Source organism: Hyperolius riggenbachi, chromosome 9 (assembly GCF_040937935.1).
Source record: "Hyperolius riggenbachi isolate aHypRig1 chromosome 9, aHypRig1.pri, whole genome shotgun sequence".
Classification (NCBI taxonomy): domain Eukaryota; kingdom Metazoa; phylum Chordata; class Amphibia; order Anura; family Hyperoliidae; genus Hyperolius; species Hyperolius riggenbachi.
The window spans coordinates 153,509,129-153,536,649 of NC_090654.1; the positions used below are offsets into that span (position 1 = coordinate 153,509,129).

Sequence of the window (27,521 nt, forward strand, 5' to 3'; positions counted from 1 at the left end):
CCCGCCCTTGTATAATATTACCTATTACCTTCTCTGCCTCACAGATCTCGCACATACGCACTTGTGTCGCTTCACTGCAGTACTCAGGAGTGAGATCTGAGAGGCAGAGAAGGAGGTACGGTAATAGGATACAAGGGCAGGCCAGATGGGTAAAAGAGGCGTGTTTTTCTGGGCACAGTGCTGCTTTCTCTCTTTTTTCCATACCCCGGGCAACTCGGGCGTTTGCAGCTTGCTCCACCATTTACTTACACCTTCCCAGTGAGGTGCCCCCTCACCTCGTCATCGGGACCGCGTTAAGTCACTTCTTTCCTGGTGGGTGGATTTTCTTCTACCATACTTGTACAGCACCTCCCTTGCTGCTTTCATATGGTTGCCACAAATGGGTATGGATGTGGCTTTGTGTGTATTTGAGCTCCTCCCATTGTATGCGGCAACCGCAGATTCTGCAGTCCAGCTTGGAAGTTTCAGCACCTGCCTTATAAGACAACACCCAGCATATAAGACGACCCCCGACTTTTGAGAAAATTTTCCTGGGTTAAAAAGTAGTATGTACAGGTATTCCTCCTCTCTGCACAAATAAAAGTCACAGACTTCAGACATGAATTGTAGGAAAAAAATACCAAAGCACAAAAAAGAAAACAGACGTCAGGCTCTCAAATAAGTTTTAACTGACCAAATACTATGAATTTAATGACTTCATAATTATCTGTCAGTTCACTAAGATTGGATAGGGAAGATGAGGTTTGAAAATCTTAAAGTGTACCAGAGATGGGATAATTAAAAGATTTGATACTAACCCAGGGCTTCCTTCTCCTCCTCTGAGTCCCTCGCCGTCCTCCTGCAGTCTGCCATTCAGCCGCAAACAGCATCGGTAACTTGCTCAGTCGCATCAGTCGGGGTCAAGCGTGCTCAAGCAGTGCAGTATAATGTGTAGATGGATGTGGGAGGAGGAAAGCTGGCACTGCTGCAAATGCTTAATTTATTGGTATAAAAGTGAACATTATGGGCTTGATTCACAAAGCGGTGCTAACTGTTTAGCACGGGTGTGCTAAACAGTTAGCGCGCAAAGTGCTGTTTTATGCGCGTGTGCCCGCTTGGTGCGCATGTGCGCTCCAGCGCAGAGCACGCATACGAACATATGCATGACGCGTTATGTAGACCCGAGCCAATTGGTGCTCGTGTCATGTATTATTATGCATAGCGCTTGCATATAGATGGACACCACGGAGTCATATTCACTCCATCTAGCACCTAAGTGTAATGATCTGCTCAGCTGTCTGCACAGGCAGACAGCTATTTGGCCATTTTTTAGGTCTGAGTGCTGCAGGTCTCTGGAAAAGAGACCTGTCTTCACTTTGCAAGTTTCAGAGTTGCTCTGCTGGTGAGGAATTTGCATACACTTGTCATGCAAATTGCTTCGCTGCTTCCTTTGATGGCTTGCAGTATAAATACCTTTTGCTCCCAGAATTCCTTGCTGGTCATGATGGTTTGTTCCTGCTAACTCACCTGGAGTATCAGCCTTTGCTATTGTTTGCTAAGATTATCTTAGAGTAATTCCTTGGGACTGCACTAGGCATCCCTTCTAGCGTAGTCAGGTTGTATTATCTGTTTTGCCTTGTACTGTCTATCTATTGCGATTGTCTTGTCGCCAGCGACGGTCGACAGGAAATCGTTCTGTCTGTAGGGGTGCAAGCCAGAGCAGCGGTTGCTACTGGTTGTTCCATCTGTTTATCTGTCTGGATCGCATCCGCTCTAGCGGTAGTGGCGGTGGTTCCTTCTGTGCTCTGTCTGGGAGTGTAGGCCAGAGCTGCGGTTACTGCTGGCTACTCCTTCTGTCTGTCTTGTCTGGTACGAATGCTTGCTGTAGGCTCGGTGAGGTAACCATTTAGCAAGCGTTTGCGTTCTCTATTTCGTGTTTGTGTTACATTGGTTAGTTAGGGTGGCACGCTTATCACTGGGCGCCTAACGCGCGGTGATCGTGTCTTAAACACGTTCTCTGTTGCGAATGAGTGCGGAGTTCGCGTTTAGCTAGCGTTTGTTATTTTCCTTGGCGTTCTGATCGTTGTTATTTGCTGTGTCTTTCTTGCTACACTTGTGCTCTGTCTAACTCGGTCTTGTGTCACTATTGGCAATCGCCACTCTTGCGATTGCGTTCCCACTTCGTTTCCGCTGTTGTGTGTTCACCGTTGCTGGGTGGCGATTAGATTGGTGGACACACATACATTCTGTCTCTGTGCTCACTTTCTCTCTACAGGTGCATTGCACCAAAGCTGGGTTCTGCCGTTTTATACGCTTGTGGAGGACTTCCGTAGTGTCAGCGCACATCTTGTGCGCTGACCACGGAGATAGTTCCACAATCGTTACAGTATGACCAGCCAAATCGAAATTCCCAGTGTAGAGGGAATTTTCGATTTGTCTCAGGTTTCATTGCCCAAGGCAAAAGCATATGTGGATCCTATTATGGACAGAATTATACATTATATTAAAGCTGTAAAAAAGTCTATGCTTGTTTCTGATCCCAACCCGTATGAGTGTTTCTTTGATACAGGGTTGTTTGAGCCTCCATTCGCTTCGTGGGAGATTGGGGCTTTGATTGAGGAGTTTGAGTTTGATTGGAAGGCGTTTTGCGATTTTTACATCGCAAAAAGCGAAGTGATTCTTAACCCTTTTTTGGTTCCTGGACGTAGTTTCTCCCGGCCGCGGATTTGGTAGCCAAGGAATCAATGTATCGGGCTACGGAGCCCGATCATTGATTCCTCTCCCCCGCTGAAAAAGCGACAGCTTCTCTCGGAAGCTGAGCTTTTTCTGGCCGTCTTCTTTCTGATGCGTCACTCTAAGCGCGTCCTACGCTTAGAGTGACGTCATGTAAACAAACTCATGGCCGCCATCCTGTGGCCAAAAAGTAATACTACACCTGAAAAAAAAAAAAAACAGAATTAACACACACTTACATTATAAATCTATTGTTTACCTCCCACCCTCCCAAAAGTACCCAAATAAAATGTTTAGTATGAAAAAACAAAAACATTACAATAAAAAAAAAAAGCATGTAAATATTTACCTAAGGGTCTAAACTTTTTAAATATCAATGTAAAGATGAAATATTTCTATATTTTTTTTATTTTAAACTTGTAAATAGTGATAGATGCAAAATGGAAAAAATGCACCCTTATTTCCAAATAAAATATTGTCGCCATACATTGTGATAGGGACATAATTTTAACGGTGTAATAACCGGGACATATGGACAAATACAATACGCGAGTTTTAATTATGGAGGCATGTATTATTTTAAAACTATAATGGCTGAAAACTGAGAAATAATGAATTTTTCCATTTTTTTCTTATTCTTCCTGTTAAAATGCATTTACAGTAAAGTGGCTCTTAGCAAAATGTACCCCCCAAAGAAAGCCTAATTGGTGGCGGAAAAAACAAGATATAGATCAGTGCATTGTGATAAGTAGTGATAAAGTTATAGGCTGATGAATGGGAGGTGAACATTTCTCACGTGAAAACGGCGGAACCTGAATGGGTTAATGCTTGTATTGAGTCTGTGTACGCTTTGATTGGATCTAATGAGTGTGACGAATGTTTTGTGGATCACGCTGATTTGTGTGTGGCAGACGATTTTGGATGAATTGCACACACACCAACCAATTGACTCCAATAAAGCGACACCGTTGTCTGATGATTGTTCTTGCCTTTCTGGGGTAAAGCAAGTGAGTTTAGACACTGTGCGATCTGAAATGAATGGGTGTACTATTGTGGTTGACACCTGTGTGAATTCTGAAGGATTCTCTCCTGCTTGTGTGTAGTTTGAATCTGTGCGGTCTAATGCCTGTTTTTCAGGCGTTCCGGCAGATTATGATCAATATGATTGTGTCAGTTTTGTAAAAAATGTGTGGGATCCTTTGTCATTTAAAAACAGATCTTTTTCTCCCAGTGATTCTGTGAGATCTCTCATCTATGATCCTGCTATGGGAAAAATTCCTAAACCATGCAGCCTCAAGAGTAATGTTAAAGAGAACCCGAGGTGGGTTTGAAGAATATTATCTGCATACAGAGGCTGGATCTGCCTATACAGCCCAGCCTCTGTTGCTATCCCAAACCCCCCTAAGGTCCCCCTGCACTCTGCAATCCCTCATAAATCACAGCCACGCTGCTGACAAACAGCTTGTCAGAGCTGACTGTGTTTATCTCTATAGTGTCAGTCTGCTGCTCTCCCCGCCTCCTGCAGAACTCCAGTCCCCTCCTGCATCCCTTCCCTCCCTGCTGATTGGAGGGAAGGGGCAGGGACCGGAGCTATGCAGGAGGCGGGGAAGCAGCTGAGAATGACACTACAGATGTAAACACAGCCTCACAGCACGGCTGTGATTTATGAGGGATTGCAGAGTTCAGGGGGACCTTAGTGGGGTTTGGGATAGCAACAGAGGCTGGGCTGTATAGGCAGATCCAGCCTCTGTATGCAGATAACATTCTCTAAACACACCTCGGGTTCTCTTTAATAGGACTGATAAAGTTTCTCATGTTGTCACAACCTCTTCTGCAAATAAATCTATGTCTCGCTCTGTTCACACCTGTAAAGGCATGTTGCCAGATGACAGTTGTTCCAGTGTTTCTGTCTTGAACACTTTGCAGTCTGCACCACAGATTGCGGAGGCTTGCGCTTTGGAAGCCTCAGTTTCACAACCCAAAGCGATCTTGAATTCGCAAATTCAGAATTGCAGTCTGGTTTGACTGCTATGAAGGATTCTGCTTGCAGTGAAACTAGACTCAGGGAGTCAGTGTTGGTTTCACTGGAAATTCCTGTGCATCCTGTTCTTGAAGATGAAATTCAGTCTCAGTGTATGGTAAAACCATCCCTGGGACATCTGCCCTGTCCGCAGAAGGTATTTGATGTTCGGCCCTGCAACATGGATAGTTCAGAATCCTTGTCAGAAAACGTAGGAAATGATGCTTCTGAAGTCTTGTTCGATGTACAGGAGGTCTCCGAGTTCCTCCCAAAGGGTGTAGAACTTTTAGGAGGTGCCTCCTGCCCCGCAGGGCCGTTTGAGGTTTTGCCTACTTCAGTAGGCATTGCTGCTATACTGACTACCTTTGCAGCTCTTGTGGAGCTCCAGTCATGCGTAGTCAATGATGAGTTCTGGTTGGATACAGTCCAAGTCTGCTGTTGAAAGACCAGTGCTTGTGACCACTACTCGTGATGATTCTTTGCCCGGTCCTGGTTTTGGTCTTGTCGTGACGGACTCTGAGGTTGGCAGTTCCTCGACATGTCCTGAGGTTTCTCTTGTGCTAGTGTACCCCGATGTGCTCTGTGACCCAGAAAGCCCAAGTGTGTCTCTGTTACCAGCATGCTCATATGCTTCCTCGGTGGAGACATGTTCTGATATTGCCTGCCTGCTTGCATGCCCAGAAGTGGTCCCTGAAAGCCCTGATCTTGATGGTTGTCCTGGTAATCCTGAATCCGAAATTGTCATAGGTTCCATAGGGGTTCTTGGTAGTTCTCCATGTGAGCCTGATGAGCGTTCTGGCCTCTTGGGATCTCTGCGGAGCTTCAAAGTGTTCTGGGAGATTCTGGGAGAAATATTTACTGGTACCCTGGATGGGATCAACAGTGGCTTCTCTGTTGAAAGGGACACTTCAAATAGGTATTGTGGCAGGTTTGGTATTTTTGGACGGTCCCTGGAGGGTGGTGGGTATTGCTCGGAGTGTGACGATGGGTTCTTCTCTGGTATTCACAGTTCTGATGGGTGTTATGCTGAGTACTGATGGGCATGTTTTGGTGGCTTCTCCTTCCGATGAGTTCAGTTTCAGGAGGATTGACTCTGGAATTGGGCCTTGTCGGGCTGTCCCGACCTTCATGAGTGTTCAGTCGGGCTGTTTCCTTTGTGATATCAGTTTTGAGGGACGTCTGGAAGTCGTCCCTGGAGGGGGGGGGGGGGGGGTACTGTAATGATCTGCCCAGCTGTCTGCACAGGCAGACAGCTGTTTGACCATTTTTTAGGTCTGAGTGCTGCAGGTCTCTGGAAAAGAGACCTGTCTTCACTTTGCAAGTTTCAGAGTTGCTCTGCTGGTGAGGAATTTGCATACACTTGTCATGCAAATTGCTTAGCTGCTTTCTTTAATGGGTTGCAGTATAAATAACTTTTGCTCCCAGAATTCCTTGCTGGTCATGATGGTTTGTTCCTGCTAACTCACCTGGAGTATCAGCCTTTGCTATTGTTTGCTAAGATTATCCTAGAGTAATTCCTTGGGACTGCACTAGGCATCCCTTCTAGCGTAGTCAGGTTGTATTATCTGTTTTGCCTTGTACTGTCTATCTGTTGCGATTGTCTTGTTGCCAGCGGCGGTCGACAGGAAATCGTTCTGTCTGTAGGGGTGCAAGCCAGAGCAGCGGTTGCTACTGGTGGCTCCATCTGTTTGTCTGTCTGGATCGCATTCGCCCTAGCGGTAGTGGCGGTGGTTCCTTCTGTACTCCGTTTTAGGGGTGCAAGCCAGAGCAGCGGTTGCTACTGGTTGCTCCATCTGTTTGTCTGTCTGGATTGCATCCGCTCTAGCAGTAGTGGCGGTGGTTCCTTCTGTGCTCTGTCTGGGAGTGTAGGCCAGAGCTGCGGTTGCTGCTGGCTACTCCTTCTGTCTGTCTTGTCTGGTACGAACGCTTGCTGTAGGCTCGGTGAGGTAACCGTTTAGCAAGCGTTTGCGTTCTCTATTTCGTGTTTGTGTTACATTGGTTAGTTAGGGTGGCACGCTTATCACTGGGTGCCTAACGCGCGGTGATCGTGTCTTAAACACGTTCTCTGTTGCGAATGAGTGCAGAGTTCGTGTTTAGCTAGCGTTTGTTATTTTCCTTGGCGTTCTGATTATTGTTATTTTCTGTGTCTTTCTTGCTACACTTGTGCTCTGTCTAACTCGGTCTTGTGTCACTATTGGCAATCGCCACTCTTGCGATTGCGTTCCCACTTCGTTTCCGCTGTTGTGTGTTCAACGTCGCCGGGTGGCGATTAGATTGGTGGACACACATACATTCTGTCTCTGTGCTCACTTTCTCTCTACAGGTGCATTGCACCAAAGCTGGGTTCTGTCGTTTTACACGCTTGTGGATGACTCCTGCAGTGTCAGTGCACATCTTGTGCGCTGACCACGGAGATAGTTCCACAATCGTTACACTAATATAGCACAACAGTTTGACTAGCACCAGGCATGGAGATAAAATAGGATAAAAAAGAGTGGGAAAGGAGAAAGGGTGAGCGGAAGTGGAAGACCAAGCAAATGCCTGTAAAGAAGTTAAAAAAGATGACATAGAATATGCTTTAGTGCACAGTGTATCAAACTGTGTGACTGTAACGATCGGTGTAACACAGAAAGGGTCTGATTACCGGTGATCTGCAGTATCACCGAGAATACAGATATATACCCGATTATTGATGATCTGCAGTATCACCGATAATCAGATATATCTCTAACCTCTGGACACCTGAGTGATAAGAGTGTTTGGTGCAACAGTAATACTTTGAGGAGAGCACCCGAGAGAAGGGTGTTAAACAGTGGTAGATATTGCTTGAGATCAGGATCCTTCCACAGGTCTGAAGCTCCCCACGGGGCGGAGCTAGGCTGAGAGTGGGAAGGACAGAACGTATGTGACAGCAATGAGGAAGTGTCACTGACAGATCTGTGAACTATCTCTTAACAGTAGAGAGAGTTCTCGAGGTCGGACAGGCCAGGTCTTTTACACACAGACAGATAAAGTACAGAGACAGTATACAGGGACAGAATCCTAAGACCAGCAGAGTTTGGCAACAGAGTATCAGAATGACTAAGGTACAGAATCAGAGATCAGAAGAATTGTCAGGAAAGCAGAAGGTCATAACAGATAATCAACAATGCCTAGGCTTGAGTGTGAGCTCCTAGATTCTCAACGCTCCTGGAACTAGACTAGACAATAATAAAGATACAGATGGTACAGAATTCCTAGACTAAGGTGTGAGTTCCTTGGCCATCAACACCTTGGAAACTGGTCTAGATAATAACACAGATAATAATACAATTCCTAGGCTAAGGTGTGAGCTCCGTGATCATCAACACCTACGAAACTGTCTAATAAACACAGATACTGACAAGGTCTGAGTGCTACCACGTAGTGATCGCAACGCCAGACACCAGAGAAATGACCAGCACCCAGTATATATACACCAGCGCTCTCTAGCGCCTTCCCTAAGTGCTGGACCAATGGAAGTTGCTGAAATTGTCAGCTGACCGGCCTGGTCAGCTGACTCCCTTCTGACTGTCATAAAGGCCCTGCCTCTCTGCGCGCGCGCGCGTCCTCCTGAACCAGTGTGGACTATCAGTCCCAGCCACACCAGACATGTGTTGCAATGTTCCTGCTGTGTTGAATGCGGAATCTGCCGCACCGCTGTCCGTGCGTGCGGCGTTTTCTCCGCATTCAGCATTACTGACAAGAGTAGGCCTATGCGTGCTACGTGCCGCGTCGGACGCGGAATCCGCCGCCCTGTTGTCTGGGCATGCGGCGGTTTCTCCGCGCTCCGACTGCGTGCTAGCTGCCATGTTGAACGCGGAATCAGCCGCCTTACTTTTACTAGCGGCGGCTTTTCCGCGTTTCCTCACAGCTGCCCAATCTTTCGCATCACACTGTATATGTAATAGGAACTAACTCCAACCCTATGTGCAACAGGGCCAATTGGGGGGATAAAACTATATGTTGCTGAGTGATCTTATTAATTAACTGAGAAATAAGAAGCCAAAATTTGGCTACATCAGGGCAAACTCAAAGTATATGTTTTAGAGATCCATAGCTGCCACATCCACGCCAACATAATGATGATAAAGACTTCTGGAATTTGCACATTTTAGCAAGTGTATGGTACCATTTCATTAAGATTTTATAAATCGTTTCTCGGTGGTATAAGTGATATAAGTGATGAGAACATTTAGAGGCCTTGCCTTCAGTAAAATGAGACTCCTGAGCAAATAAGATACTAGCTCTATAATCCGTTGCCTCTTTCCACAAAGACTTCCTTTTTTTAGGGGAGTTCAAGCCGTGTGTATTTATAGATGATATCCTAAGTTCCATAATCACCCATTAGGAAGAAGAATAACAATGAAGTAGCAGATGCACCCATTATACCAAGTTATGATCATTGAATAAACCACCATCTTCCAAAGGACCCAACCTTTCATATAGTTAAGGAAAACAATACAAAAATGATAAAAACATATAGCATTATTTAATTAGCACACCAAATATATATAATTAAAAAATACTTAGAACTAGATTAATACCAAGGGGCAAGAGCAAATATCTTTCATATCAGTAGAAAGATAAGCTCCGTAAGCAATTGTACTTGTTGGAAGAAACTAAAGCTGAGCTCTCCAAGAACTGTAATTTTTCTGGGACTCTGCGCCACTTGAGCAGGATTTTAGCAGCTTTATCTGTATTACGGGATAACAGTAGATTTTCTGACTGTAGTATCTTCCATAAGCAGAATAAGTGTTAACCTTCCTCTAAAGAAGCAATGATGTGAGTTTTGCCGTTTTTAGAGAGGATCAATTTGGTTGGAAACCCCCATTTATACATGATATGATTTTCTCCCAAAACCTTCGTAACAAGTGCTAGGGACTTCCTCATAGCAAGAGTAGCCAGGAATAATTCAGATAAGAGTTGAATCTTTCAGAAGGCTTGGGTAGTTTACCATTAGATCTGATACAGTGCAGGAGATCCTCTTTGGTTTGATAGAACTGAAAACATATAATTACTTCTCGTGGGATGGTGTCTGAGAGCTGTTAATGTTTAGGCAACTGATGGGCTCTAGCAATAGAAAGTTCCACATCAGAGATAAGGCAGAGCAGATTTGAGCAAGTTATATATATTTCTTAAGATCAGCAGAGGTGATAGCTTCTTCTATACCTCTAAGTTTGAGATTGCATCTTCTATTGCGATCCTCGAGATCTATAGATTTCGCTTTAAGCCATTGAAGATCAATAGATTGAGAATCAAACATGTCAACCATTTTGTTATGCCCCTCCATCAGATCTTCTACTCTGTTCTCTGTGTTAGACAGTCTGTCTCCTAAAGAATCTAAAGCTGATTGGAGCTTATTGGTAATAAGCTGGAGTTCAGACATGAGGGAGTACTTGAATGATAGGAGCATATCCTTGATTGCTACCTGAGAGGCTGCTTGATCCGTAGCTGGAAATCCCTCTATGGTCTGAGAGGAGGGACAAGCAGGAGTAGTGGGGCCTACCTGATCTGTCGAGTCTGTGAACCTCGGCCTGGATTTTAGAGGGTTGCGAGAAGAGGAAGAAGCAGGGCTGAGCGAGTCTTCATCCGGGAGAGCAGCAGAGTCTGGGTCTAATTTCTCTGTAGCGAAGAAATCCAGGTGCTGTCTATTGTGGTTGCCATTACGGGAAGCTGCATGGCCGCGCCATCTTTGTCAGCCGCAAGTCTCATGCTAGTGAAGAAGTCGGGAAGTTTTTGCAGTTCAGTAATTCCCTTCTTACGCTGGAAGCGTCTATGTCCATGAGGTCTACACCCCCCCCCCCCCACCCTGGGTAAATCCTCCTCAGATCGCTCGGAGGGCATCACTGTGGGCCGCTTTACAATGACATGGAGAGCGGATCTGTGCACTCAAGCGTCCATTCACCTCCGCATGCTGGACATGCCCCCTTTAAACGTTTTTACCTTACATTGGCACATCTGTTCCAAGCTTTGTTTCCAGGGCTGTATTTAGGCCAAGGCAACCTAGGGCTTCACAGGAGAAAGGGCACCAAAGCAGCAGCAGACTAAACTGGTGCAGCATTTGCAAGCTTGCAAATGCTGCAATGCAGGGAAGTCAGGCGAGCGCCTGACCGTGGTATTACTATGCTGCTAGCTGTGCAGCAGCCACCTTGCTCTCTGTGCACATTTGCGTTGTGGCTGGCGGCTATGGATTTGGGCAGCATTTGGGAGGGAAAGGAAGATGAAGCTTCTGCACTGGAGAAGAGCGGAGAAATGAGTGACACAGATGCTTTGGTGTGAAGGTGAGCTGGCTACCTATACTGAAAAGTGGGGAGTGGGGAAAGGAGGGATTAAGGTAGTCATCTGGCTACCTAAACTGGAGGGAAAGGGGAAGGAGTCATCTGGCTACATATACTAGAGGAAAGGGGGGGAGGGATCATCTGGCTACTTATACTGGAGGGAAAGGGGGAGGAGTCATTTGGCTACCTATACTGGGGGGGTCTTCAGGCTACCTATACTAGAGGGAAGGGGAGGGGTCATCTCGCTACCTATACTGAAAGGGGGAGGGGCAGCTGTTGACAGTGGCCTAGGGCGGCAAAGAGTACAAATCCGGCCCTGTTTCTTTCCTATATATTACCTCTTGTTTCCTCTCAACAGAGACCGACTTCTTAACCTGAGAACAGAGGCGCCAGCAGGATAAAAAAAATCTAAAAACGTTAAAATTACTTGGGAGGAAGCGGTGGACTTACCTCCAAGAAGCAGACACGATAACTGTCAGTTAAGACAAACAAATGTATTGTATATTCCCCCAAAAAGTTGCAACGTGTTTCGCAGGTGTACCCCGCTTCATCAGGCAATAGGTAGGGGTATAGACAGTACGTGGTCTGGAACACAAGAAGCGCTTCTGTGTCTGTTCACAGAGGCGCTTCTCGTGTTCCAGACCACGTACTGTCTATACCCCTACCTATTGCGTGATGAAGCGGGTTACACCTGTGAAACACGTTGCAACTTTTTGGGGGAGTAACAAAACAAAATGTGCTTCTTGTAACATTACAGTATGCAAGTTAAACGTTTTAATCTGTGAGTTAACTATACTGTGTTTCTGTCGAGCTCAGAATCTCGGCTAGCCCAGGAACCTGGACAAATAACTCAATTCAATTCGCAGGATGCTGTTTGCTCAGTCATGGAGCGCACGCTCTCTCACGTGTGTGCTCTGCTTGACTTCCAGTTCCAACACACACACACACAGCTTTTGGAAAACTAAATTTCATTTGGTGGATGTGGAATACCCCTTCATTGTTATTTGCTGACCTTTATGTTTGTTATAGTGCTTTAGTCAATGATAAACATTCACAGGAAGCATCATTGCTATTTTCTTTCTTAAATTAGGGACAATTTGCTGATATGATGGTGTTATATTTGTGTGCTGTAACAGAGAAAATTTGAAAACTGGTACAGCAATATTTTGCAAATCTAATTATGTGCTGCACGCTGCGAAATTAATATGTGCAATAGAAACATTACATTCTGTTTTCACAAATCAGTTCAGTAATTTGATTTTCTGTCTACAGTTATGATTGTAGGAAGAGCACTTTAGAAGCACTAAATGTAAATGTAGTGCCTACTATTTCAATTAATATTGCATGATGGATTCAAGTAGAAAAAATATTTCATATCCAAGAAAAGGTTTGCCACGCTGTTTATGCAGCATTTTTTTTTTTGCATTTTCCTTATCCTGGCTGGATAGTGTACTCTGAATTCTGGCTCTTCCTGTTCAGTAAGCCAGCACCGTTTTAGTAGGATACCTTGGGTAAGACTCCCTAACACTGCCTACTGCCTATAGAGCACGTCCTAGTGACTGCAATGACACTGGTGCTTTGAGTCCGCCAGGAGAAAAGTGCAATATAAATGCTCTGCGTCTTGTCTTGTGTCTTATTCTTATGATAATTATTTCTGTAATATGAAAATGTTGCCTGTACTTCTGTTCCAGGTTTCTTTGTAAGTATGAAATTTAAGGCAACATCAAATCTCTCATGTCCAATAGACTTGAAGCGTTAAAGGAAACCTAAAGTCAATGGAAAGAAAATCCAGTTTAACTTACCTGGGGCTTCTACCGGCCACCTGCAGCCACGCTGTGAGCTACCGATCCCCCAGTCCCCCACAGCATCCCAGTTTCATTTTCGGCGACTCAGCCAGTCGATGGCCACTCCGCCTCCTCGATCACACTCCCATCGCCGGAAGCATCGTACGTATGCACAGTATGAGAAAATATCATACTTTGCATGTGCAGGACGATCGAGAACACACGTGGCCACGGACGTGCAGGTGCAGTGGGCTGAGTCGCAAAAAAACGAAACTGGCTTGCGGTGGGGGACTGGAGGATCGATCGGTCACGGCATGGGCGCAGACTGGCTGCAGGGGGCCGGTAGAAACCCCCGTTAAGTTAAACTGGATTTTTTCTATTTACTTTAGGTTTACTTTAAACAACACAATGTAACTTAAAGTGAGTCACACTTCTGTGAAATCAAACCGTCCACTGAGGTAGCAACACTGATTGACAATCAATTTCACATGCTGTTGTGAAATTGGAATAGACAAGAGGTGGAAATTATAGGCAAGTAGAAAGACATCCCCAATAAAGGAGTGGTTCTGCAGGTGGTGACGACAGACCACTTCTGTTCCTGGCTCATGTTTTGGTCACTTTTGAATGCTGGCGGCGCTTTCACTCTAGTGGTAGCATGAGACGGAGTCTACAACCCACACAAGTGGCTCAGGTAGAGTAGCTCATCCAAGATGGCACATCAATGCGAGCTGTGGCAAGGTGGTTTGCTGTGTCTGTCAGTGTAGTGTCCAGAGCATGGAGGTGCTACCAGGAGACAGGTCATTACATCAGGAGACATGGAGGAGGCCATTGGAGGGCAACAACCCAACAGCAGGACGGCTACCTCCATCTTTGTGCTAGGAGGAACAGAAGGAGCACTGCCAGAGCCCTGCAAAATGATCTCCAACAGGCCAAAATGTGTATGTGTCTGCTCAAACAGACAAAATCAGACTCCATGACGGTGGTATGAGGGCCCGACGTCCACAGATGGGGGTTGTGCTTACAGCCCAACACTGTGCAGGACGTTAGAGCACCAAGATTGGCAAATTCGCCCCTGGCGCCCTTTGCTCTTCACAGATGAAAGCATGTTCACACTGAGCACATGTAACAGACGTGATAGAGTCTGGAGAAGCTGTAGAGAACGTTCTACTGCCTGCAACATCTTCCAGCATGACCGGTTTCACAGTGGGACAGTAATGGTGTGTGGTGGCATTTCTTTTGGAGGACCACACAGCCTTCCATGTGCTCACCAGAGGTAGCCTGACTGCCATTACGTACCGAGATGAGATCCTCGGACCCCTTGTGAGACCATATGCTGGTGCGGTTGGCCCTGGGATCCTCCTGGGTTCCTTGTTCTGCAAGACAATGCTAGACCTCATGTAGCTGGAGTGTGTCAGCAGTTCCTGCAAGATGAAGGCATTGATGCTATGGACTGGTCCACTTTTTCCCCATTTACAAATGCCATGTTGAACCACAGACTAGAGATGGCCCGAACGGTTCATCGGCGAACGGTTCCAGGCGAACTTTGGGTGGTTTCCCAGAAGTTCGGTTCGCCCCCATATTGCACCATTAGGGTCAACTTTGACCCTCTACGTCACAGTCAGCAGGCCCGTTGTAGCCAATCAGGCTACACGATCTCCTGGAGCCACCCCACCCCTTATATAAGGCAGGCAGCGCCGACCATTATAGTCGTTCATGTCCCTGTAGTAATTAGTGAAGGAAAAGATTAGTTAGGCTCTTGTAAGCTTGTTAGCTTGCTCATGGCTGATTGTTATTCCCAAAATAGCACCCAACAACAGCTCTTTTGAGAGCTAATCTTGTTCTTGTGTTTGTTTGTTTTTACCTTCCTCCCTTCCTCTCTCTCTCTCTCTCTCTCTCTCTGATTTTGTCTTCCAGGGATTTGTAGGCTGTCAAAAGCAAGCTCACATACATTGGCCGTGAATCGAACCCAGGTCAACTAACATTACAGGCTGAAGCCAGCCATTTCACTCATCTCTTCAACTACAAGAAAGACCCAGGAGTAGTCTTAGCTACCATAATATCTATGTTACGGCAGGGCCCTTATTACAATTTCTCTTACAGAGCTATGGAAACCGTTTTGGCCATGCGATAAAGCGAGGTGAAAAAATTAAATCATGCCTAGCAGGGGATGGTTTCAATCCATCAACATCTGGGTTATGGGCCCAGCACACTTCCGCTGCACCACTCTGCAGTCTGCTTACATTTGTATACAATCTTCAAGTTTAAGAAGGGTACATTAGTTGAAATAGTTACACTACAATATATGTTATAGCAAGGCCCTAATGACACTTTCTCTTAAGAGGCTATGGCCGCCGATTGGCCATGTGGTAAAGCAAGCTGTAAAAAACAAAGTACACCTAACAGAGGATGGTTTCAAACCATCAACCTCTGGGTTATGGGCTCAGCACACTTCCACTGCAAAACTCTGCTGCCACACAGTGAATGCTTCGTTGTAGGAAAAAGTGGTGTTAACCTTTTTGGACCAGACTTACTTACTCCCTCCAAAAGACACACATACATCCCCATAAAATCATTTAGCAGCAACTGCATACACAGTCTCTGTGGCGCAATCAGTTAGCACATTCGGCTGTTAACCGAAAAGTTGGTGGTTCAAACCCACCCAGGGACAGCCTTGCCTTTTGTGTTCAACAGTTGTCCGAAGAGAACCCCAGATAGCCATTTAGCAGCAACTGCATACACAGTCTCTGTAGCACAATCAGTTAGCACATTTGGCTGTTAACTGAAAGGTTGGTAGTTCAAGCCCACCCAGGGATGGCCTTGCCTTTTGTGTTCAACAGTTGTCCGAATAGAACCCCAGATAGCTATTTAGCAGCAACTAAATAGACAGTCTCTGTGGCACAATCAGTTAGCACATTTGGCTGTTAACCGAAATGTTGATGGTTCAAACCCACCCAGGGATGGCGTTGCCTTTTGTGTTCAACAGTTGTCCGAAGAGAACCCCAGATAGCCATTTAGCAGCATCTGCATACACAGTCTCTGTGGCGCAATCAGTTAGCACATTTGGCTGTTAACCGAAAGGTTGGTGGTTTAAGCCCAGCCAGGGATGGCCTTGCCTTTTGTGTTCAATAGTTGTCTGAAGAGAACCCCAGATAGCTATTTAGCAGCAACTACGTACACAGTCTCTGTGGCGCAATCAGTTAGCACATTTGGCTGTTAACCGAAAGGTTGGTGGTTTAAGCCCACCCAGGGACGGCCTTGACTTTTGTGTTCAACAGTTGTCCGAAGAGAACCCCAAATAGCCATTTAGCAGCAACTACTTACACAGTCTCTGTGGCACAATTAGTTAGCGCATTTGGCTGTTAACCGAAAGGTTGGTGGTTCAAGCCCACCCAGGGACGGCCTTGCATTTTGTGTTTTGTGAAGGGAAATAATGTACCCTTCTTAAACTTGAAGATTGTATACAAATGTAAGCAGACTGCATAGTGGCGCAGCGGAAGTGAGCTGGGTCCATAACCCAGAGGTTGATGGATTGAAACCATCCTCTGCTAGGCATGATTTCATTTTTGCACCTCGCTTTATCGCATGGGCAAAACGGTTTCCATAGCCCTGTAAGAGAAAATGTAATAAGTGCTCTGCCGTAATATAGATATTACGGTAGCTAAGACTACTCCTGGGCCTTTCTTGTAGTTGAAGAGATGAGTGAAATGGCTGGCTTCAGCCTGTAATGTTAGTTGACCTGGGTTCGATTCCCGGCCAATGGTGGTATAGTGGTGAGCATAGCTGCCTTCTAAGCAGTTGACCTGGGTTTGATTCCTGGCCAATGTATGTGAGCTTGCTTTTGACAGCCTTCAAATCCCTGAAAGACAAAATCAGAGAGGGAAGAAGGAAGGGAGGAAGAATTAAACTCCCTGATTGATGTATACACATACAGTCGTTTAGGCCTGCAATTTAGCATCGAATGTGATTTCTGCCCTTAAAACGCTGCTTTGCTTCAAATGCAGATTTTTTTCCCCGGGACTTTAGGCGTGTATCCCACTCATCCATGCCCCCCTCCAGGTGTTAGACCCCTTGAAACATCTTTTCCATCACTTTTGTGGCCAGCATAATTTCTTCTAGTTTTCCAAGTTCGCCTCCCCATTGAAGTCTATTGCGGTTTGCGAAAGTTCGCGCGAACCGAACTTTTGAGGAGGTTCGCGAACCGAAAATCGGAGGTTCGGGCCATCTCTACCACAGACTGTCCAGAAGTTGGTGGGTGCTTTAGTCCAGGTCTGGGAGGAGATCCCTTAGGAGATCATCTGCAACCTCTACAGGAGCATGCCCAGGCATTGTAAGAAGGTCATTCAGGCACGTGGAGGCCACGCAAACTACTGAGCCTCATTTTGTCTTGTTTTGAGGACATTACTTCAAAGTTGGATAATCCTGTAGTGTTTTTTTTCAATTTTATTTTGAGTGTGACTTCAAATCCTATGTACTAAGATAGCACATTTAACTATATACTATGGGCAGCACGGTGGCGTAGTGGTTAATGCTCTTGCCTTGCAGCGCTGGGTCCCCGGTTCTATCCCAACCAGGTCAACATCTGCAAGGACTACTAAACAGTAGAAGGTGCGCCTACACAACAATGACACTAATGTGAATCTGCAAGGACAGCTCAATAAGAAAGTCCCAGTCTGGTTATCCTATGGTCCTGTAGTGGTATACCATCTTTGTTATCTTCAGTCTGTGATCCACCACCACACCATAAGGAAACAGACTCACCAGATAGAAAGACCTATATAAGGCCTAGTAGCGCATCGGGACACTTAGGGCCGTCCCCCACCTCCTCTGGATCCTCCACTTGACCAGGGAATAATCTCTTATATGATACCGCCAAACATCAAGATATATTCCTCAAATGAAGAAGAATCTCACATAGTGTAAAACCATCCAAATTTAATAAGTATAAAAAGCTGTTACACTCACAATATGAAGACTTGTTAGTTAGCTCAGTTAATAAGCCGGATCTTACCCTCTACCAATTTTATAGTTGGTAGAGCTGGAATTGGTCTGTCCTGAGTTGCTCACTCCACCACTCCCCAGCCGGCTGGAGTGTGTGGAGTTTGGATATGTTAGGCTGACCAGGCGTCCTCTTTTGCCCGGACAGGTCCACTTTTTAAGACGGGTAAAACTGCCAGTGTACTGTTGTTAGTTTGTTAATTGGGATACCCCTTACCATCTCTCCCTGCAGTATCAAAGCCCTGATTCACTAACATTGACGAGCATTGGAGTTGCTGGGATCCAGCAAATATTAATTCTCTTAACTCTTTCTTGTCCTATGTTGGACATAGTCTGAAATTGGCCTTTTTGCTGCATAGGCCCAATGTGGGAAATAGTCTGACATAGTGAAATGTGGCTACCGCTAGGTGGCGCTATTGTCGTTAAAATTTAGCAAAGCACCATCATATTTTGGTCAGAGTGTCAGACTACCTTTGACATTCTGTTTTTCACTGGCCCATTCCGCCCTCGCTTCAGCCACTATCTCCTGCACCAAACCACCGCACTTTGCTCCTTTGTGGGGGAGTCGCTGCTGGAGTGGGTCCGGCACAGCATCCCCAATGTGAATCAAAGTGTCTCCAGCTTACTTAGCAGTCTTCTCTCTCTTTAGGTAAGTATATGTTTATGAACCAGAACTTCAGCTCAGATTCTCTTTAAAATTATCTGTTACTAAGGTGGCTGTATTTTGCAACTCTCATCTGAATCAAATCAGATCATAGCGAGCATTGCTAAATTACTAGAAGGAGAGAAAAAAAGTGTTTGTGAATTTGCATGACTTCCAGTGAGGAATGTTTTTGTAATAAATCTAGCATTCCCTGGATATAGTTTGCAGTGTATGTGCTGCACATCACAATTGCAAAATTTACATTTCACTAACCTTTAAGCAATCTGTCACAGACCTCTAGGCCGGTCTGCGGATGGGGTAAATCGATCAGCGTCAGAAATCCTCTCACACGATCATTTGTTCATCACGAAGGGTAACCCGCGTTCGCAATTTGATGAACTGACTCGTGAAGGGAGCGTTCTGATATTAACCGATTCACCACACACATACAATTCAAAGATCTGCCACCAAGCGAGTTACACAGCCCGCTACTGTAATTATACTAGGACTTCGAGAACGCTCTATTAACCCTTAGCAGTATGCAGGAATCTGGGTCAGATCGTTATATCTGGGCCGGGTTCTCGCATACGGGTTATAAGTGTATACTTCTATTAAACACAGGGTAGCGATTTCAGGAGAATAGGTACGATTGTGTATGTTCAGCAACAGGTCATAACCGATAAACGATTTTTAATCGTTTAATAACAAAAATGCATTACATACAGTTATATACACCTATTACATATAAACACAGCGCTTAAAAATAAAACGGAATAAAATCAGAAAATTCTTACTTAGCTAGCTGAGCAGTCCATTTGAAGAATGAAGAAAAATAGTCCAGTTTAAAGGTAGGCATTCAGGTTAAAAGTCTTTGAACACTGCAGGCGCTGGCTCTCCTTAGCGCCTGCATAGACGTTCCTTAGTCGATGGAATTTGGAGAACTGGGGAGGAGTTCCTCGCAAACACTTTTTACTGACCTGAGTTTTGGGGCGGTCACTACCTGGAAAGTAGGTGTGTTTAAGGCAGGGTTACCTCCTGGCAGTCAGGTTGCCACCCACAGACTCAGGGCAAGAAATGTACCAATTATTAATAATTTGTGTGACTCGGCCCAAGATTTGTGCAACGCAAATCCGAGACCATATTCATGAGCAGCATGCGACTCTGTATTAAACAAGGCTATACATGCCTAGTCTAACGAATTCGCTCTACGCATGCCGGATAAAGTGGTTTCTCTCTGGATTCCTGATAGCTAGAAAATTATACTTCAGGTGAACGATAGAACTGATTTCTAGGTATCAGGAAATGTAATTTTTGTCTTGCAGTGCCAACCTCATTTTGAATTATTAATACATAAAGTTCTCTTTGTCTGAAGCTTATGAGTTTGGGAGGGAATTTTGAATTTCAACCAGTTTGAGCTGGCTTGGGGAACATGAGCTGGGTGACCAAATGGCTTCTCGGCAGGGGGTTTGGCCACTTGTGAATTCTTTCCTGACCTGAACAGGATGTGGGGGAAGGTTGCTGCTCTCAGAGGGGGAAAGAGAAAGGAAAGGCATTTTTTTGTACAGTTACACAGCACTGACAGTAATGGCTGGACCATACGAAAATCGTTGCGATTACGCACACGACTTTCCGTAATGTTCGTCACATCTCCCCCCTACCAGTCGGACGCACAGAGTGGGTCTGCCAGACCCGCTCTACGCGCCGCTTAGCTACTGAACGGGTTATCTGACTGCCCTTTAGACAACTCACCAGAAGCATAAGGCCTCATGGTCCGGTGTGTCCCAGTGTCCGCTTTGCGGACGGTGTGATGCACACCAACAGGCTTACCTCTAAAGGCTTGGCTGGGTTTGCATAGCGCTTCCTGTAAGGGAGAGAGTCGTTGGCTGACATCTGGGTCACTTCCTGACTCTCGGGTGTCAGCCTGCGAATCTGAAAGCAGCGTGGCATACCCCTGCTCTAACTGACTACACCTTGGCACAACATTTTGGTCCGCACAACCTAGGTGGCCATTAGAGCACATTTTAAAAAACGAATTAGCCTTCATCTGGGTGGCGAGGCGTGCCCCTTCTCCAGGAAGGGTAGAGGGTGGACCTCTGGGCAGTTTTGCACTGGGTTGCTTCTGCAAGGGGAAGACATGCAAGGGTGAGACAGGGAAGGTGCGCCCTGTCTCCACCAGCTGTTTGTTAACAGCAGGCAATGGGGGAGCACTCTGGCTGTCATAGCAGGAGGGGAGGTCTAGGCCCCCAGCTGCCTGCTCTGACACCTGGCCTGCTTCCACTGCCCTGCACGGATATGACCCAGGCAACACAAGACTGTTACCTCTTAGGTTAGAGGCAATCACACTTAAAGGGAACCTTAACCGGCGGGGGGAAAAAAATCACTTACCTGGGGGCTTTTCATGCGGACACGCTTTATGGCTCTTTACGACGGGGAATCCGGAAGAAGAGGACGCTTTGCCCGAGGACGACTGGCAGTCGTCCGAAAACGAAACTTAGCGGCGGAGGGAGACCGGAGGGCACCGAAGGACCGGCGCGGGCACAGGACGGCTGCAGGAGGCTTGGGAAAGCCCCCAAGTAAGTGAATTTTTTTTCCCCGCCGGTTAAGGTTCCCTTTAAACATAAATCATTTTTAGCAATAGGAGATTCAGTATGAAATCTATTAGCAACATCTGGTACAACATTAACATCACAGTTACGTTCATTTTTCACATCATGTACACAGGTATCTGGAACAACAGTGACAGGTTTAGAATCAGACAAACCGTGATTAGACAGCTGTCCATTAGAAACAGGTATTGCTTCCTTGCCTCCTTCCCTAGGAGGGCTAGGTACCATTACCCTGGCTGCCTCCCCCTGTCCCACCCCAAGCTTGTACAGTACCTGAGTGGGTCCAGACTGGCAATCCGGGGTGTTGATCACAGGTTCATAAAAGGATCGTAGGGTGCCAAGATCTGTGCCCAACAGCACAGGCACTGGGATGTCATCTGTCACCCCCACAACTTTTGACTGGCGGCCCCTTCCCCAATCGAGAACAACACGAGCTTTGGCGATGCGTGCGTGTGCGCCACCAACTCCCACAAGTATGACACTCTCATTGGGCAGGAAATTCGCCCTGGCTACAAGATGAGAGCGAACCAAGGTAAGCTCTGCGCCTGTGTCGCGGAAACCAACAGCGATCTGGTCGTTAATTTCCACGACTTGATGATTTCCGGAAAGTCGAGGCTTTGCTGCTCCCATGACGAGGTAGGCGTGTGCAGTAGAGGATGCGCTAGCCACTTCTGCGCTAGGCTCTGGAGACGGCGTCCTCACCTCGGGGCAGGCAGACTTGAGGTGTCCTCGCTGTCCACAGTGGTAACACTTCGGAACATATGTGGCATCAGGCGGATGAGTAGCAGGTGCAGCATCCGGCCTCTGTGGCTGTGGGACTCGATTCCCACGGTTAGCAGGGGGAGGAGAGCTGGGTTGCATAGGTCTCCCCCCTCTCCAGCTCGGGACTGGAGGTTTGCGGCTGTCCGGCAGACGGGTGGCCACAAAAGTGTCTGCAAGTTCTGCGGCAGTTTTGGCGGAGTCCGGCTTCCGCTCCAAGACAAACTGCCGGACATCTGGAGTGCAGCAGTTCAGCAACTGCTCCTGCACGATGAGGTCCTCCAGACCTTGGTGAGAGTCTTTTTTGAGGCCCCGCGACCACTGCCTGAGCACAGTCAGCAGGCGACTCTCCAGGTCGGTGTAAGAGTCGGTGTGGCCTTTCTGCAGGGAGCGAAACTTTTTGCGATAGACCTCTGGGGTCAGCTGGTATTTGGCGATAATTGCAGCTTTGATCGCCTCATAGTCATTGTCTTTCTCAGCGGGTAAGTCCACAAACGCCTCAAGCGCTTTGCCCCGCAAGTTGGGTGTCAGATATCTCGCCCACTGCTCCTGGGGCAGATGATGCTGACGACAAGTCTTTTCAAAGGAGTGTAAGTAAGTGTCCGGGTCGGTTCCCTTCTCCATTTCTGGGAACTTAAACTTTGGAGTCCCAAACGGGCCTGCTGTGGGCCGGGTTTCCGGAGCACTTTGCGAGGGATTTTGGCCTGGTGCTCGCAGTCTGGCCATTTCAAGGTCATGTCTGCGTGCGGCTTCTCTCTCCTCTCTTTCCGCTACTTGCTCGGCCCGCCACCGGCGTTCTGAAGATTCCCGTTCCGCCTGGCGTTCTAAACGGTCAGCGTCTCGTTCTGCTCTGTCAGCGTTTTCTCTGACAATCTGCATGTACAGCTCAGGATTTGTCTCCAACAGCCTTTGTAATACAGGTTGCATTCCAGCATCTGGAACACAGAACAGGTTGGCATGGGCGGGCTCCTGCCGGCCACCATGCTCCTCAGCAGTTACAGCGACCATTTCAGACGTGGTCCCGTTTTCCTCTGGGTCTGGAAGTGGGTTGCTTTGCTCCAACCGCTCATTTTCCTCTGCCCCAGTTACAGCACCGTCTGAACCAGGAGTGTGCTCTCCCAGCATCTGCTCCGGCTGAGTATTCAGTCGCAACAAGTCGTCGATCAATTGCGCTTTCTTTTTTCTATAAGTCACAATGCCTCTTTCCTCACACAAGTTGACTAGGTCTGCCACTGACATTTTCTTGTATCTTCTGCAGCCATTTTTGCCAAATAAAAGATAGGATAGCAAAAGAGATTGGGGGGGAACTCTGTGCTACACGTTTAGTCTATATAAATGGTAATGCACCGGTTATCGACCACAGATTTTTGATCTGTTCTGGCAGGTTAATCAAATAACGTTGCCGTTAATGTTCTGAACATACACAAATCCCACCGCTGCCACCAATGTCACAGACCGCTAGGCCGGTCTGCGGATGGGGTAAATCGATCAGCGTCAGAAATCCTCTCACACGGTCATTTGTTCATCACGAAGGGTAACCCGCGTTCGCAATTTGATGAACTGACTCGCAAAGGGAGCGTTCTGATACCAACCGATTCACCACACACATACAATTCAAAGATCTGCCACCAAGCGAGTTACACAGCCCGCTACTGTAATTATACTAGGACTTCGAGAACGCTCTATTAACCCTTAGCAGTATGCAGGAATCTGGGTCAGATCGTTATATCTGGGCCGGGCTCTCGCATACGGGTTATAAGTGTATACTTCTATTAAACACAGGGTAGCGATTTCAGGAGAATAGGTACGATTGTGTATGTTCAGCAACAGGTCATAACCGCTAAACGATTTTTAAATGTTTAATAACAAAAATGCATTACATACAGTTATTTACACCTATTACATATAAACACAGCGCTTAAAAATAAAACGGAATAAAATCAGAAAATTCTTACTTAGCTAGCTGAGCAGTCCATTTGAAGAATGAAGAAAAATAGTCCAGTTTAAAGGTAGGCATTCAGGTTAAAAGTCTTTGAACACTGCAGGCGCTGGCTCTCCTTAGCGCCTGCATAGACGTACCTTAGTCGATGGAATTTGGAGAACTGGGGAGGAGTTCCTCGTAAACACTTTTTACTGACCTGAGTTTTGGGGCGGTCACTACCTGGAAAGTAGGTGTGTTTAAGGCAGGGTTACCTCCTGGCAGTCAGGTTGCCACCCACAGACTCAGAGCAAGGAATGTACCAATTATTAATAATTTGTGTGACTCGGCCCAAGATTGGTGCAACGCAAATCCGAGACCATATTCATGAGCAGCATGCGACTCTGTATTAAACAAGGCTATACATGCCTAGTCTAACGAATTCGCTCTACGCATGCCGGATAAAGTGGTGGGGGAAGGTTGCTGCTCTCAGAGGGGGAAAGAGAAAGGAAAGGCATTTTTTTTGTACAGTTACACAGCACTGACAGTAATGGCTGGACCATACGAAAATCGTTGCGATTACGCACACGACTTTCCATAATTTTCGTCACACAATCCTCTCTATAATCTGATATGATCAAGGTGGGAGTTGCAAACATTTAGCATAGAGTTGCAACTTGCAGGCAAATTCTAAAAGAATCCAGTTCAGATTTCTTTGATTTTCTGGATTACGCAGGCTCTCTATTGCTTTTCAGTCTTTGTAAATCTGATCCTTGCGGACCAGAGAAGGACCCAAGGAAGAACATGATTGTCCTATGTTTAATGCGCTATGCTGACGAGGGGAGGGCCCCAGAATGCTTTGCAGTATAGTATGCGGCTTGCGTCCTCTTGGGTCTAACAGCTTTTCTGATAAGCACACATCAAAGGTAAGAGAGATTTTTTATCTTCACTAATGCCTTTTTGGCTTCCTTCTAAACTGTTTAACACAGGAGAATAGAGGTTTAAATTAGCTTCTGCAGCCTGACAGTTACTCTTTAAGAACAAGAACTCCTTCATATGTTCTACATAGACAATTTACAAGCTCAAATGTCTTTACAACCTCAGAAATCTATGCTTTAATGAAACGGTTTCAATACATATCTTGGTATGCAAACAAAAACCACCTGGGAGAATTATGTAAACTCAAATTATTGCTCTTACAGGGACTTTATGACAGAGGCAGACATGCTTGGAAGAACAGAACAAAGCAAACTTCAGCACCTTGCTCTCCCGTGCTGGCTGTAACTTCACCCAAACGTCACACGTACTTGATGACCGGGGGGGGGGGTTGTTGGCAGACATGCCTGTGAACAGAGCAGTGCTGCCCGCTGTAATGAAGCAAGAGGAGTGTCATTCTGCCACAGACCAGGGCAAATGGCAGCCGGACGGGGGACAATTTCAGGTGGCAGCTCTGCCCAGCTGAGAGGCTCTGGGGAGGAGAACACTATGTTAAAGGGAATGTCCAAGCAAAATAAAAAAAATGAGTTTCACTTACCTGGGGCTTCTACCAGCCCCATGCAGCCATCCTGTGCCCTCGTAGTCGCTCACTCTTGCTCCAATCCCCCGCTGGCAGCTTGCCAACCTCGCAGGTCGGCGGCCGCATTGCGTACATTTTTACGCATTCCCGCTAGTGCAGGAACATTAACACATACATTTTTACGCATTACTGGTGCAATGCGTAAAAATTTACGCATTGAACCAGTAACGCGTAAAATGTATGTGTTAATGTTCCTGCACTAGCGGGAATGCGTAAAAATGTACGCAATGCGTCCCGCTGACCTCCGAGGTCGGCAAGCTGCCAGCGGGGGACTGGAGCAGCAGTGAGTGACTACGAGGGCACAGGAGGGCTGCATGGGGCTGGTAGAAGCCCCAGGTAAGTGAAACTCATTTTTTTATTTTGCTTGAACCTTCCCTTTAAGCCCACTGTATTAGGAAAATGTTGATAATAATAATAATTAAAAAAAACAGAAACCTTGGGGCAAAGTGGCAATGCTTTTGCCAGGGATCACTGTTCAGCCGCAATACTGTTCTATAAGGATCCCTGGCAAATATAACTATTATCTGCAACGAACAGAGAATAATAGATTTTTAACAATTTTTAACACCATTTCACCCATGCAGGCTGATATAGCGAGAATTTGGAGCTCAGACCCTGTGGGGCTCCACACTCTGAGTGATACTAGCCTGTATGGCTCATGACATTGGGGGTCTCAGGAAGAGACAAGACAAATAACATTTATATCGCACTTTTCTCCTGGCGGACTCAAAGCGCCAGAGCAGCAGCCACTAGGGCGCGCTCTATAGGCAGTAGCAGTGTTTGGGAGACTTGCCAAAGGTCTCCTACTGAATACATGCTGGATTACTGAACAGGCAGAGCCGAGATTCGAACCCTGGTCTCCTGTGTCAGAGGCAGAGCCCTTAACCATTACACCATCCAGCCACCAAGAGAGAGGCAGCAGTGCCTCTCTGTCTTCACCAAAGCTCTTGTCCAATCAATAACAACGGGGCTGATCCCCCGTCTCCAGGGCCCAAGGGCCCAGGAGGAGGGTGGGGGTAACTACCCTCTACAGGGCCCAGGAGGAGGGTGAGGGTAACTACCCTCTATCCTGTGGGTGTATGCCCTGGGGGGTTCATGGTGGGATTATCAACTGCTTTGGATTAACAATGATGTCCTTCTGCAACAACTGGTGGCAGAAAGGAATTGATTGTACTGTGGCATGGACACAAGTGGTTAAACAATGATAAATGTTGGGCTTTAAATACTGTTCCCTCTTCCTAAAGGAAATTTCTCCATGTATTCGCATGCAGGACTCACTAGAGACTATAACCTGGTAAGTGTCCCATAGTAGATGCTTAAGAGGAATATTTAGGGAGGGTGGTTCAAAGATGATTTTCAGGACATTAAGCTTTCTGGACTGGCTTTGGTGTCTTCTAGAATGGCACAGAAAATGCAATACTCGGGAACGCACACATTGGATTCATATTAGTACCACAAAATTCTAGAAAAGAGCATGTATACAGTATGTGATGAAAGTATCTTATTGTAGAACAAATGTATTGTGTCAGTGTGAGTTTGTGCAAACTTAAATACAATGTTCTATTAATGAGTATTCATGAAAAGAAAGAATGGTTATTAACATCTCTATATTTTTGTTTTGCTGCTATATCATTCATTTCCATTACATGAAACATAATTATGTTCTATCAGGGAAGCAGAAGAATAAATTTAGTAATTAGGCGTCCAAAAACTACTATGTGACGCTACCATCTTTTCTGGATATTTTTATATTTTGATGTCCTGTTATGTCACGCCATTCCAGTGGAAAAGGCAATTATACAAAAACTACATTTTCTCAGCTTGTGGAACAGGAAAGCTCTGAGGTAATGGTTTGGGAAAAGTCATTTTTGAATCAAACAGTATCATAGAGGGACATAGGTCATTTTTTCAGAAAAAGCAAATCAAATCAAAATGTTAAGTTTATCACCACACAAAAAGCTCTAAAACTCTTAAAAATATATAATTACAGAATAGCTTCTATTTACCATTTGTTCATTTGTAGTTTGGGAGGTTCACATATTTACTTATACCAGAGGCACCCACTGCTCATTTATAAATAGTAGTACCTCCACTGATATCCCTTTACCTCAGTGCTAGCTGTGTGTTCTAATCTGCTGTGCCATAAAGTCAGACACGTTATAAAGGCCTTCTCCATTTTGCAACCACTCTGGGATGAGACAGTTTTCTG

At 46.1% G+C, this 27,521-nt stretch overlaps 1 protein-coding gene across 1 annotated transcript in view; it reads left to right on the forward strand.

Annotated features, from left to right (window-relative positions):
* Positions 1-27,521, forward strand: part of PHF2 (PHD finger protein 2) — a 762,463-nt gene that overhangs the window by 597,295 nt on the left and 137,647 nt on the right. The gene's annotated exons all lie outside the window — the stretch shown is intronic.